Source organism: Manis javanica, chromosome 5 (genome assembly GCF_040802235.1).
Source record: "Manis javanica isolate MJ-LG chromosome 5, MJ_LKY, whole genome shotgun sequence".
Lineage (NCBI taxonomy): Eukaryota > Metazoa > Chordata > Mammalia > Pholidota > Manidae > Manis > Manis javanica.
In genome coordinates, this window is record NC_133160.1 from 64339941 (window position 1) to 64353874 (window position 13934).

At 41.1% G+C, this 13934-nt stretch overlaps 1 long non-coding RNA gene across 6 annotated transcripts in view; it reads right to left on the reverse strand.

The window, feature by feature from the left end:
- The window catches only part of LOC108388251 (uncharacterized), a 224934-nt gene that overhangs the window by 192587 nt on the left and 18413 nt on the right, over window positions 1-13934 (reverse strand). For 2 of the 6 annotated variants that reach the window (XR_005055837.2, XR_001851047.3), the window contains exon 3: window positions 3168-3979. The exons of 3 other annotated variants lie outside the window; for them this stretch is intronic. This is a non-coding gene — a long non-coding RNA (uncharacterized lncRNA). Of the gene's footprint in view, window positions 1-3167; window positions 3980-6708; window positions 6900-13934 lie in introns of those variants that run through there. One more of the 6 variants, XR_012131575.1, reaches the window with a different exon arrangement.

Here is a 13934-nt window from a genome sequence, read left to right on the forward strand (position 1 = left end):
GAAATGGACAACTTTCTAGAAAAATACAACCTTCCAAGACTGACCATGGAAGAAACAGAAAATCTAAACAAATCAAATACCAGCAACAAAATCAAATTAGTAATAAAAAAAACCACCAAAGAACAAACCGCATGACAGGTGAATACACCACTCAATTTTATCACACATTTACGGAAGACATAATACCCATTCTCCTTAAAGCTTTCCAAAAAATTGAAGAGGAGGGAATACTTCCAAACTCATTCTATGAGGCCAGCAACACTCTAATACCAAAACCAGGCAAAGACACCACAAAAAAAGAAACTTACAGACCAATATCTCTGATGAACATACATGCAAAAATACTCAACAAAATATCAGCAAACAGAATTAAAAAATACATCAAGATGATCATACACCATGATCAAATGGGATTCATCTCAGGGATGCAAGGATGGTACAACATCTGAAATTCCATCAACATCATCCACCACATCAACAAAAAGAGGGACATAAACCACAAGATCATCTCCATAGATGCTGAAAAATCATTCGACAAAATTCAACATCCATTCATGATAAAAACTCTCAACAAAATGGTTATAGAGGGCAAGTACTTCAACATAACAAAGGCCATATAAGACAAAACCACAGCCAACATCATACTTAACAGCAAGAAGCTGAAAGCTCTTCACCTAAGATGGAGAACAAGATAGGGATGCCCACTCTCCCAACTTTTATTCAACATACTACTGGGGGTCCTAGCCATGGCAATTAGACAAAACAAAGAAATACAAGGCATCCAGATTGGTAAGGAGGAAGTCAAACTGTCACTATTTGTAGATGACATCATATTGCACATAAAAAACCATAAAGACTCCACTCTAAAACTACTAGAACTAATATCTGAATTCAGCAAAGTTGCAGGATACGAAATTAATACACAGAAATCTGTTGCTGTCCTATACACTAATGATGAACTAGCAGAAAGAGAAATCAAGAAAACAATTCCATTCACAATTGCATCAAAAAGAACAAAATACCTAGGAATAAACCTAATCAAGGAAGTGAAAGACCTATACCATGAAAACTATAAGACACTCTTAAGAGAAATTAAAGAGGACACTAAAAAATGGAAATTCATCCCATGCTCTTGGCTAGGAAGAATTAATATTGTGAAAATGGACATCCTGCCTAAAGCAATCTAAAGATTCAATGCAATTACTATCAAAATAACAACAACATTCTTCAGTGAACTGGAACAAATAGTTCTAAAATTCATATAGAACCACAAAAGACCCCAAATAACGAAGCAATCTTGAGAAGGAACAATAAAGCAGGGGGGATCTCACTTCAAAACTTCAAGCTCTACTACAAAGCCACAGTAATCAAGACAATTTGGTACTGGCACAAGAACAGACCCACAGACCAGTGGAACAGAATACAGAGTCCAGATATTAACCCAAACATATATGGTCAATTAATACATGATAAAGGAGCCATGGATACACAATGGGGAAATGACAGCCTCTTTAACAGCTGGTGTTGGCAAAACTGGACAGCTACATGTAAGAGAATGAAACTGGATCATTTTCTAACCCCATATACAAAAGCAAATTTGAAATGGAGCAAAGAACTGAATGTAACTCATGAATCCATAAAAGTCTTAGAAAAAAACACAGGCAAAAATCTCGTGGACATAAACATGAACAACTTCTTCATGAACATATCTCCCCAGGCAAGAGAAACAAAAGCAAAAATGAACAAGTGGGACTATATAAAGCCAAAAACCTTCTGTACAGCAAAGGACACCATCAGCAGAACAAAAAGGCATCCTACAGTATGGGAGAATATATTCATAAATGACGTATCTGGTAAGGGGTCGACATCCAAAATACATTAAGAACTCACGTACCTCAATAATCAAAAAGCAAATAATCCAATTAAAAAATGGTTAGAGGTTCTGAACAGACACTTCTCCAAAGAAGAAATTGAAATGGCCAACAGGCACATGAAAAGATGCTCCACATCGCCAATCATCAGAGAAATGCAAATTAAAACCACAATGAGATATCACCTCATGCCAGTTAGGATGGCCAACATCCAAAAGACAAAGAACAACAAATGTTGGTGAGGTTGTGGGGAAAGGGGAACCCTCCTACACTGCAGGTGGGAATGTAAACTCATTCACACATTGTGGAAAGCAATATGGAGTTTCCTCAAAAAACTAAAAATAGAAATACCATTTGACCCAGGAATTCCACTCCTAGGAATTAACCCAAAGAAAACAAGATACCAGATTCAAAAAGATATATGCACCCCTACGTTTATTGCAGCACTGTTTACAATAGCGAAGAAATGGAAGCAATCTAAGTGTCTACCAGTAGATGAATGGATAAGATGTGGTACATATAGGCAATGGAATATCACTCAGCCATAAGAAGAAAACAAATCCTACCATTTGCAACAACATGGATGGAGCTAGAGGGTATTATGCTCAGTGAAATAAGCCAGGCAGAGAAAGACAAGTACCAAATGATTTCACTCAACTGTGGAGCATAAGAACAAGCAAAAACTAAAGGAACAAAACAGCAGCAGACTCCCAGAACCCAAGAATGGACCAAAAGTTGCCAAAGGGAAAGGGACTGGGGAGAATGGTTGGGAAGGGAGGGATAAGGGGAATAAGGGGCATTACAATTAGTACATGTAATATAGGGGGGCAGGCACGAGGAAGGCAGTATAGCACAGACAAGAGTAGTGACTCTATAGCATCCTACTACACTGATGGACAGTGAGGTAAATGTGTATGTGGTGGGAACTTGATAACGGGGTACTCTAGTAACCATAATATTGCTCATGTGATTAATGATATCAAAATTTTTTTAAATGACTTTAGGAGGAAAAAACTTACTAAAACATGTAGTTTCAATTAAAGATTCTAATAAATTAGCCTTTCAAGAATAATTTTGAAAATGCTTTTAGATTCCCATACACAGAAGGTATTTGTAATTTTATTCTATCTTGATCTTAGTATGAAAAATTAATTGTAGCACACTGTATTTAAGTGATAAACCTATCTGGAATGGATGATAAAAGTATAGTTGAAGATGACAGTTTTACTGAACAGAACTGTGGTGTAAACTGTTGAGTGCTAAACATTTTAGAATGCTTCAATCACTTACCTTTGTGATCTCTGAATAAAATAGTGTGATAAGTCAGAAAAAAAAAAGAGCATGGGGATTTGTGAAAAACAGAAAATTTCTGTCTTTATGGAAATATACGCATCCATACACACCAAGGTGTTTCATTGCTCACAGCTGTGAAATCTGTGAATACATATGAAATATAAACACTTGAATTCTTATTAACACACACACGTGAACAAGGGCAAATGTTTTCAGAGAAGTGCCCAGCACAAAGGAAGGTTCAGAGATAATGGAAAGATGTGTATTTTGGCTTTTAAATTGGTAACATAGGCACGTGCATTTGTTGAAACTCTCAAATTATTCACTTGAGATGTGTACATTTCATTCCATGTAAAATAACGTCATCTTACACCACCAGACCTGCTCTATGACTTAAGCAAGTCATGTAACCTCAGTTTCCTTATGTGAAAAACAAAGGGATGGTGTGAAATGATCTCTTTAGTATAATCCCTAAATTCCCTACCAGGTTTAATAGTCTAATTGACAATTTTTTCAAAGTAGCAATAAATTTATGGAAATGAATAACCTCATTAGGACTTTGAGAATTTTAACTTTATATCATTACAAATAGAAATTCAAGTGCTATGGATAAGGCAAATGTTCTCTCTGGCCCCATTCTGAGAATCCCAGAAACCCTGGAGCAGTATATCCGACCAGGCTTTCTGTTATTGCTGCAGAGGCATTGTGGCTCCGTGGCTGGGCACGAATACTGTGCAGAAATGCTGCCCAGAAGCACCATTAGCCAGTTAAGTCTTGTTGAAGTCACCAAAACTCCCCATACTTCAGTTTCCTACCTGAAGAAAAAAAAAAAGAAAGAAAAAATAGCAACTATTCATGAGGTGATTGTGAGAACTAGATATGATACACATAAAAACTTTAGCACAGAGCCTGACACCCAGGAAGTATCATTATTATTGATAAACTGTTCACTATTTCATAATAAAATTATCTTGCTTCTTTCAATATAGTTGAAGAGTAAGTAATTAAAACATTCTAACTCAAAAAAGTCACTCAAAACACTACACTAAATACAAAGGCACTGGGGAAAACAGAGCTCTTGGAATATTTAATCATTGACCTTGAGCCCAAAAGCTTCTTCACTATCATTCAATGCAACTTGTAGATGGAAATCAGACCCATCAAAGTTCAGTTACCAATATTTCAAATTTTTATTTAATATGAAGTATTAAATGGGTTAGAAAGAAGGGAAAAAAATTCAAGAGAGCCACATCCAGCCTTGTCTCCATAGGTCTGTCGCCAAGACTGAAAATCACCGAGCAGTCACGATGCCTAAGGATCCCAAACAAGAAGCTTTTCAAACACACAAACTGATGAATGACTGAGCTTTGAATCTAAATTTATAGGTGGGGATACAATGTGCTTGATCTATTACTCATTTTGCATTTACTCTGTAAAATATTTTCATTTCCTAATGCAGAATACTTCAATAAAGAAAAAAAGCCTGCCCAGTTGGATTTAGATTTATTATGTCAGTAGCACAGAAAGACATGGAAACTAAACTTCCAACTGACATGGGGGAAAATAAAATACCATGTTCTCTTCCAGTCAATTTTTCACCTTTACACACAGTGATAAACAGCCTGTGCCAAAGGTCCTTGATTCTGTGTACATGAAAGGGCCTTAACTGGCACCCCTTAGTCCACAAGTTAGCAGCCTTAAATAATGAAAATGTAATGAGCCTGACTGCAGGTTTGTGAAGTTTCTGGATCTGTGGGGAAGAGATGCTCCCTCTCCTGGGCTGGGCCCTGTACTGGCAAGTGATCTGTTTGCTCCCTTAACAACCTACTGTGCAGAGTACACACATATCATGACCTACTAGAGATGAGAGAGACTGAGAGGATAGGGAGAAAGGCCTGAACTTGCACTTTAACCAGTCCCAAGCACGTTTCCCTGGCCTTCTTGGCTGAACACCGTATCAACAAATTTTAAGAGCAATGGCTGACCTCAGGTAACAGAGTGAGCTACAGCCCTTGTAGTGTGATTTGAAGATCCCTCTGCCCAAAATTTCCCTTCAATCTCCTTTAAGGCTGCCTGATAGCCTGTATCTCAGACTTATTCCTTTAGTTTAACATGCATTGTCTTAAAATATAAATGTCTTTGGAATGGTTTGTTAATGCAGTTAAGTCATCAATAAGTCATTCCCACTTTGGCATGAGTTCATTTCATCCATTCCTTTCCTTCTATCAGCTAGCTGAGATTGCTAAATCTGAAAGATGAGAGTTAGTGGGTCATGCTTTATTGATATTCTATTTTATCTTTTGACTCAGGAGGAGAATTTAAAAAGGAGGGAAAGATGATTGTGGAGCATGGTACGCTAGTGTGGAATGGGGGTGGGGAGAGCAGAGAGGGCTCTGATTCCCCAGGGCAAGGGGAGGGACCTGGGAAGTGAGTGTAAACTCAAAATCCCCATTTTGGGACTAGCCTATGTCAAGGTATACCACTCCAGACCTGGGCAATGACCTAAAGTTGCATAAACTCTGCTTATCTTTCAAATTAATACCACTGGGATTAGTGAGGGAGCTATTTTTCAGTGTATAAACTGAACTAAAAATAAACCAACAACCACATGAAAAAAGCATAAGAAAAAACTCTAAGTACATACACACACACACCCCACCCTGTACATAATTATAATTTCAGTGAGGAACAAAACTCCAAAGTTGTGAGTGACACAGAGAAAATAAGCCCACCTTTGTATTTCTTCATCTTCACTGAGCAGACGTAAGGCTGTGGTAGTCTTCTGTATAATGACATTGGGTGGGAAAGATTATCTTCCACATGGCCTGCTCTCCTGTGCTACTTTTCACATAGCCATGGCCACAGCTATATTTGGAGTGGGATAGGCCAGAATGTATGCCCAGCTGTTGGTTGCCCGAGGATGGAATTGCTGGCCACCTCTCTTTGAATGTGGGCTAAGCAAATGTGTGAGCCAGCAGCTATGAATCGGCTTCAAATAAACTGCTGTTTATTGCCTGGACTGTACAAGTTACCACAGTGCCAGTTTAAAACAAGCTATCCCTCAGAATTCTGATTCAATAGGTCTAGAAAGGGCCCAGGAAACTGTATTTTTCACCTGCACTTGAGATGATTTTTGTAATCAGGAAAGTTTCATAAACACCAAGATAGGACATCTGCAATTACAGAAAGAAAACTAGGAAGAGGGAGAGGCCAGCAGAAGCTGTTACTCTCTTGAGTCCGGGGTATGCATGCATTACTGTCCCTCTTGGAGGATAAGGTAGATCCTTACTTCATGCCCAACCCATTGCCTATCTTGAACTGAGAACTTTCCATGATGTCAACAGGACACAGAAATCAAAGACAAAGAGGGAATTCAACTCTTAGGTGTAAAGGCCTATTAATACCCACACGCCCTATGTACAATAAAACACACAATGAAAATCTAGTATCACACAGCTGTTCTTCTAATGTGCTGACAGTAAAGTCATAGCCCCACCATCACCACCAAAAGAAAAAAAAAAGATCCATCTCAATACTACATTGGTGCAGCCAGAGTTCTGAGATAACAGACTGAAGCTGGTTAATGCAGCTGGTTAAATGTGGAGACCATTAAGAGCCAGTTTGAAGTATAATCCTCAAATGGAATACAACTTTTCATAAGAATTCCTATACAACAGAAGTGCATAAGGAAACCCATCCAGCAGCTTTATAAATATACGGTGTCACAGTGTGAGCCTGGAAGAGAACCGAGGAAAATAACAACAGTAATTATATGGAGCTAGGATTATAAGTGAAGTTTTTCTATCTTTATTTCCTTTATTTTTATTTAAATATGGTTGAAATAAATAAGAAATAGGAATAGTTCATGCATTATTTGCTATTCACCCATCGCTATTTTGTCAAAAAGTCAGTTTTTTGCCAATTGAGTCAGTTTACTACTTGCTTTGATTAAAAGATACTATATAGTCCATTAATACATCTCTTTCTAATAAACTTTACTAGACATGGAAATATCTATGAGAAGCATTGAGAGTCATATCCCAATTTCAGAAAAAGTATTTTATACAGTATGTAATTAGAATCATGTATTTATTAAAATAGCACTGGACATTATGAAAAACTTAAAATATGCAACAGAAATCTCTGAGGCAGAGGGATGGAAGAGGTTAGAGTTGAGGGAGTAAGGATGCTAGAAAGAGGAGTGGGCAGGACCTGCTGTGTGGGACAGGTGGGCTGGGGCAGGTGGGCCTCCAAAGTGTGCTACAGTTAGTCCCAGGCACCCTTTCCCCAGGACAGCAGGGCTCTCCAGCAGCAATGTATAGTTGAAACCATCCCATCTGGGCCTCATGATCCTTTCTTAATGATCATTTTGAGAGAAGGAAGAAAGAATGCCCAGAGATGGGACAGGGAGAATTATCCCACAGAGGATCCAGGCTCCAGAAAGGAGAGTCTGGGGGCTTGAGAATGACTGGAAACAACTAATATCAGAAGGAGGGGCTAGAGACCAGCCCTGTGATGGCTGGGATAATCATGGCCAAGAGCGAAATGGCAGAGAAAGGAAAGGATACAGACCCCAAAGAGAAACCACAGGACTTGCAGCCTTGCTGCTCTGTACCTGCGTGCAAGCAGACAGACAGACAGACCCTACCACCTGAGGGTCCTCAATGAGGCTGTTCTCTGGCATGCTTCACTGAGCTTGCACTGTACTGTCTGGCATGCCTGAGGATTTTCTTGTTTGATCACAGCTGACTAAAAAATCTGCTTGCAGAGCATTTGTTAGTGGAGATAGAGCTGTGCAAAAGAAAGGTGCTCCAGTCCGGGCCAGTGGGAAAACTGAACTTACTCATCTCTCCCAAATTTTAAAAATATGATGTTTGAAATTTGTACTGAAACCCAAGATGGCTTTTTTTCCCCCACTTTATTTTACAAAGGATGGCAGGGATCCTAATGACAACTTTTGTGATTAATATTTTCACAAAAAATTTAGAATTAAGTTGTAATCAATTAGAAATTTCTCCTATATTTTGGTTTCAGGTTTGATATTCTTCTTATTTTGAGGATACTGATTGGGTTTTACTTTTGTTCCTAATGAAAAAAAAGAAAAGAACAAAATCTATTTTAATTCTAGAATTTACTCTGACCCAAAAGTCAGTCAGATTTCTTCAAACTCTCATCTAGGATACACCCATCAGCTTTAAATGAAACTCATATAGGGGAAAGATAGTTCTGTGACATCATACCACCTTAGCCCAGATAACATCTCCCCACGTGGTATTTCCCTATAGTTGCCCAAGTACTATAAGCAGCAGATTTGGAAAGGGAGATATTTTGGAAGAATTCTAGAAAGTAGAAAGGCTAGATAAGTGGTTAATATATGAGTTAAGTTCAATTTTGCAAAGTCCATGAACTTTAAGTCCATTCTATTTGAAGTTGAGAATGCTTTCATGTTATACATTATAAAATAACAGCTCTCATGCACTGAATGCTTACATTGTTTTAAGACTACCTGCGTAAGTATTCCAAGTGCTTCTCATCCAAATCCCATAACTACCTATGAACCTGAAAGTACCTTACACTTCAGGAAACAAATGCCTAGAAAAACCATGTCAAGGCTCAAGGTCAAAAAGCTAATCAGTGGTAAAGCCGGGACTTGAATTCTCTCTTGACTCCAGAGCCCATTTACTCTGCAACCAACCCCTCCCCATCGTGTGATATACTAAACACTCTAGGATCATCTCCTCCACTTCTGCCCTGAATTGCATCCTGTTCTTTGTGTTTTGAGTTGTCTCCCTAGGGGCTGCACATTACTTGAAGACAAGTTCCATGGTTATTTATGCTTCTAGCCCCAGCACCTAACAAGAAAACTGACAGAGTAAGACTTTACAGTATGTTGAAATGAGACAATTTGGAGAAAATACCAGAATTGAATGTTAATTATTCTCATATAGAATCTAACATTATATATTTATACTTTCATTTTATATAATTAGCATTGTTGATATAGATGAATTGAGTCTATTTTCAAGTTACTGTGCTAGAGCTTTTTGGCTGTAGTAAGCAGCTGTAATGTTTGAGGCATTAACAGCAGCCAAATAACCACATAAAGGGGAAATATACATTGAATACTATATAAAATAGAACCAAATGCTAATTATTGATTAAGCATAAAGGCCAAAATGTGACCAACTATCATGAATATTTGAGATTTCCTATTTTAATAGTCAATGTTCTCCTTTCCCTACAGGAACACACTATCGTATGTTTGCACATATTCCATTGAAGGCAAAAGTCCTTGGCACCTCTCCTGTTCCAGATTCCCTATTAAGCCAAGGTTTTCTTTCTGAAAGTACTCTTAACCCTTCACTTCAGAAAGTTCCTAGCAAAACAGTCAGGACATGCAGAAAATGTGTACTAACAGAGACTTTTCCAGGAGCACAAAGAAGTGAGGAGCCCAGATCCTGAGCAGGAGAGCAAGATAGCACAGTGGTAAATCTTGGCCCTGCACCTATTAACTGTTGACCTTGAGCAAGTAACTTAACTTCTCTTGGTCTCAGTTTCCTCATAATAAAGTAGAGGTGAAATAGCCCATACTTCATAAGATTTTGGGGAGAATTTGGTGAGAAAATGTACATAAAGCACTCCCCACATTACTCGGAACATAGTATGTGGCCAATAAACACCAGCTGTTGCAATATCAGAAGATTGCTGAGAGATGGCAGCCACGTCTCACACAACAGAACAGGCCTATGGACCAGCTTCAGTACAGGCAAATACTGATCCTCGGTTCAGCCCTGCAGTAGAATGTCAGAGAAGTCCATATGGTCCAGACTGATGCAAATGGTAAGTTCGTAACTGAGTGACCTAGGAGAGTTGCTTAAACTCACTGGGCCTCAGTTTCCTCGTGTGTAAAATGGTATTATTAATAATAGTAAGTAACCCATATGTTATTACAAAGATTACACACATACATGAACAGGTCTGGCACATAACTATAAATTAGCTGCTATTATTATTACAGGCCACCCAAAGCCCTCACTTGCTATCCAACACCTCTATATTAAAGCAAACAGAGAAAGGTCGTCCTTTGTAGTCACTGAGGAAACTCTGACATATCTTCCTTCATGTGGGTAAAATTGTATATTTCTGGAATATCTCACCTGCCTTTAGTGCATCTGCATATCAATAGGCACTCCTCAGGGGTGGCCTTTAGTGCATCTGCATATCAACAGGCACTCCTCAGGGGTGGCCTTTAGTGCATCTGCGTATCAACAGGCACTCCTCAGGGGTGGCCTTTAGTGCATCTGCATATCAACAGGCACTCCTCAGGGGTGGCCTTTAGTGCATCTGCATATCAACAGGCACTCCTCAGGGGTGGCCTTTAGTGCATCTGCATATCAACAGGCACTCCTCAGGGGTGGAGAAAGTGTTCATCTCCATATCAATGGGTAATTACCTGGCAACCAAGGGCTTATCTGAACCTGAGAAGTTGAAGGAGGTCTTGCTAGCTTCTGCCAGAGCAGTAAAGAGCCCCGGACTGCAGTCTGTAAACAATAAACGGGTTTTAAACTTTATTTCTCCCTTTGACTGACTTAGGTTTTAGCAGTATTTTGCCTCAGGATTTCCTCTCCCCAAAGTCACATCTGTGGTAGTCAGCAGGATCTCTGAACCCAAAATCTGTTAAAATGGGTGTGACCTATGGGAGGGCTGCTCCTAGAGATGGTGGGAAGATGCTCAGAATCCCCTCTGTGGATGGTGGGGAGGCCACAGTGCATGCAGCGGCAGAGGATGCAGCTTTACCTGTAATTATTCTCCCCAGCTGTGAGGCTTCCAATTGGGAGCCCCTAGTGGGGAATTGGTCTAGGGTAAAGTACCTCCTAGAGGGGTAGGGCCCTCCCCAGAACTGGGAAAAGGTGTAAACACCAGAAGCTGAAGAATTAGTCCTCCGTGAGTTGGAAGACTGCTTGGAGACTCTAGGCGGCCATGTAGTGGCTGGCATTGTAGGGTCTCTTTTCGTTAAGATAATGGAAAATGTTTTACAAGAGAAAGAGGATTCTCAAGAGGGTTAGTGATAAGAGAGAAGAACTTAGGCAGAAGCAAGACACACTTCAGCACTGCTTGGAGGAGCTGGGTGATAACCTATGGGATGCCATTAAGAGCACGGAAGGAAGTACTGGCTACAACTGAAAGAAGAAGTGCAAAAGGCCCTGTGAAGGTCTCAAGGGCCCAGATGTGGGTTGATTTGATAAAGGCCAGGGTAGTGAAAGAAAAAACTTGATGGGCTGCTCAACAGAATCTTTTTAGAACTGTGGCACCAATTAAAACCAGAGCAGCGGTTTCAGCTGCTGAGGTCCAGGACCTCATGCCTCATACCACAGCCAGTACTTCCTTCCATGCCTTTATTGTTTCAACCCCACCCCCACCACCAGATCTGCTAAAGTACGAGTAGCCTCACATATGGGTTGTCCTATGTGGGGGACAAGAGTAGTCACTAGGGACCCAAAGAGAGAAGGACAAGTCAAGACCTCATGCCTGGCCAGTGTCCCTGCAAAACTTTCTAGGAGTCAGTACTCAGGATTCGCCTCAGCCCTCACCCCCAAAGGATGATGACTGGGCATTGTGGTTCAACTGAGTGGGTGGTCAAGGATCCCACCTTGGGGAACATGGTGGGGACTGGAGGCCACATGTAGAATTAGCAATTCATTGGTCCCCTGTGAATGTACAACATGTCCTGGCACTGGTGGACAAAGGAGCTGAGTGTTCTCTGATTTATGGCAACCCTGAATGTTTTCCTGGGACCCCTGCTGTGATGGATGGCTATAGGAGTAAGGCAATTAGACTGAAGAAAGCCCAAATCTCAATGGGGATAGAGTGTTTACCCCCAAAGGAGTATACCGTGTACATTTCTCCCATCCCTGAATATATTTGGGGGGTAGATATTCTGCTGGGCCCGTGGTTACACACCACTGCAGGTGAGTTCAGACTGAGTGTATGTGTGATAAAGGCAGTTCTGAGGGGGCATGCTAAGTACCTACCAGTAGCTCTGCCTGTACCTTGGTGGGTGACAAATACTAAGCAGTATAAATTGCCTGGGGGACACGGGAAATTGGAGAAACTCTACAGGATTTGGAAAGGTAGGCATCATAAAGCCCACTCATAGTCCTTTTAATTCCCCAGTGTGGCCAGTGAAAAAGCCAGACGGCTCCTGGCATATGACCATGGACTACAAGGAATTGAATAAAGTCACACCCCCTTTGCATGTAGCTATCATCTCTATAGCAGAAATTGTAGATGTCCTCAGCTGTAAGGTGGGAACATATCCATATGTAGTAGACCTTGCTAATGCTTTCTTCTCTATTGGTACAGCACAGGAAAGTCAGGAACAGTTTACCTTCATGTGGGAGGGCCGGCAGTGGACATTCACTGTCCTTCCACAGTTACACCATCTGTCATGGACTTGTAGCCCAGGACTTGGCCACATGGAAGAAACCACAAACAGTGTGGGTTGTATCACTACATTGATAATATTACGCTTACATCTGATTCTCTTTCAGATTTAGAAGGGGCAGTTCTTAGACTGTTGCAAAATCTACAGGAAAAAGGATGGGCTGTGAACAGCACCAAGGTTCAGAGACCTGGTTTGTCTGTGAAATTCTTGGGGGTTGTTGGGTCAGGTAAAATGAAAGTTGTTCTTGAAGCAGTCATAGACAAGGTCGAGGCTTTCCCCACCCCTACCACTCTAGCAGTATTAGACAAGAGCTTTGGGTCTCTTGGACTACTGAAGAGTCCTGCACTTGGTACAAATTCTGAAGCCCTTATACCAGTTGGACAAAAGGGCATCAGGTGGGACTAGAAGGAGACATGTGTAGCTGCTTTTACTGCTGCCAAGTGGGCAGTCAAGGCCATACAGGCCTCAAGTGTAATGGACTCATCAAGGCCCTGTGAACTAGATGTTCATGTAACCGAAGATGGTTATGGATGGGGTCTTTGGCAGCAGCCTGAACAGACACGTCAACCTATTAGATTCTGATCACAACTATGGAAAGCAGAAGTCCGGTACACCTTGATAGAGAAGCAACTGGCTCCTGTGTATCACATCTTGCTGGCTATGGAGCCCACTGCTGGAACAGCTCCTACCAAGGTAATAACCACCTACCCCATTGCGGGGTAGGTGCGAGACTGGAACCAAAGGCCACAGAGTGGCATGGCACAGACACCTACACTGGCCAAATGGGGTGCTTATTTACAGCAGTGCAGTGCCCTCTCTACTAGCCCCTTAAGTGGAGAACTCCAAAGCTTATTGGGGCCCATGACCTATACCAGGGGAAAGCAGGAAGAACTTGCTTTTGAGCCACTGGTAGCCAAGAGTCCTTATCTGAAGGGAAAAGCCCCTATACCTTAAGATGATTTGTATACAGACTGCTCCAGTCGTGGGCAGCCCCTGAGGTGGAGGGATGTGGCTTTCCATCCTAAGACTGAGACAGTATGGATGGAGGATGGAGAGGGGAAAAGTAGTCAATGGGCTGAGTTGCAGGCAGTATGGTTCGTGATCACCCAGGAGCCCTCTCCTATAGTTGTCTGCACTGACAGCTGGGCCATCTATTGGGGCTTGACCCTGAGGCTACCAACATGGTACCATGGCAACTGAATGGTTAGTCACCAGCCCCTTTGGGGGCAGAGTTGTGGCAAGACCTATGGGCCTCTGGTCAGACTAAGACTGTTACTGTTCATCATGTGACTGGTCATTTGCCTTTGGCATCCCCAGGGAATGAT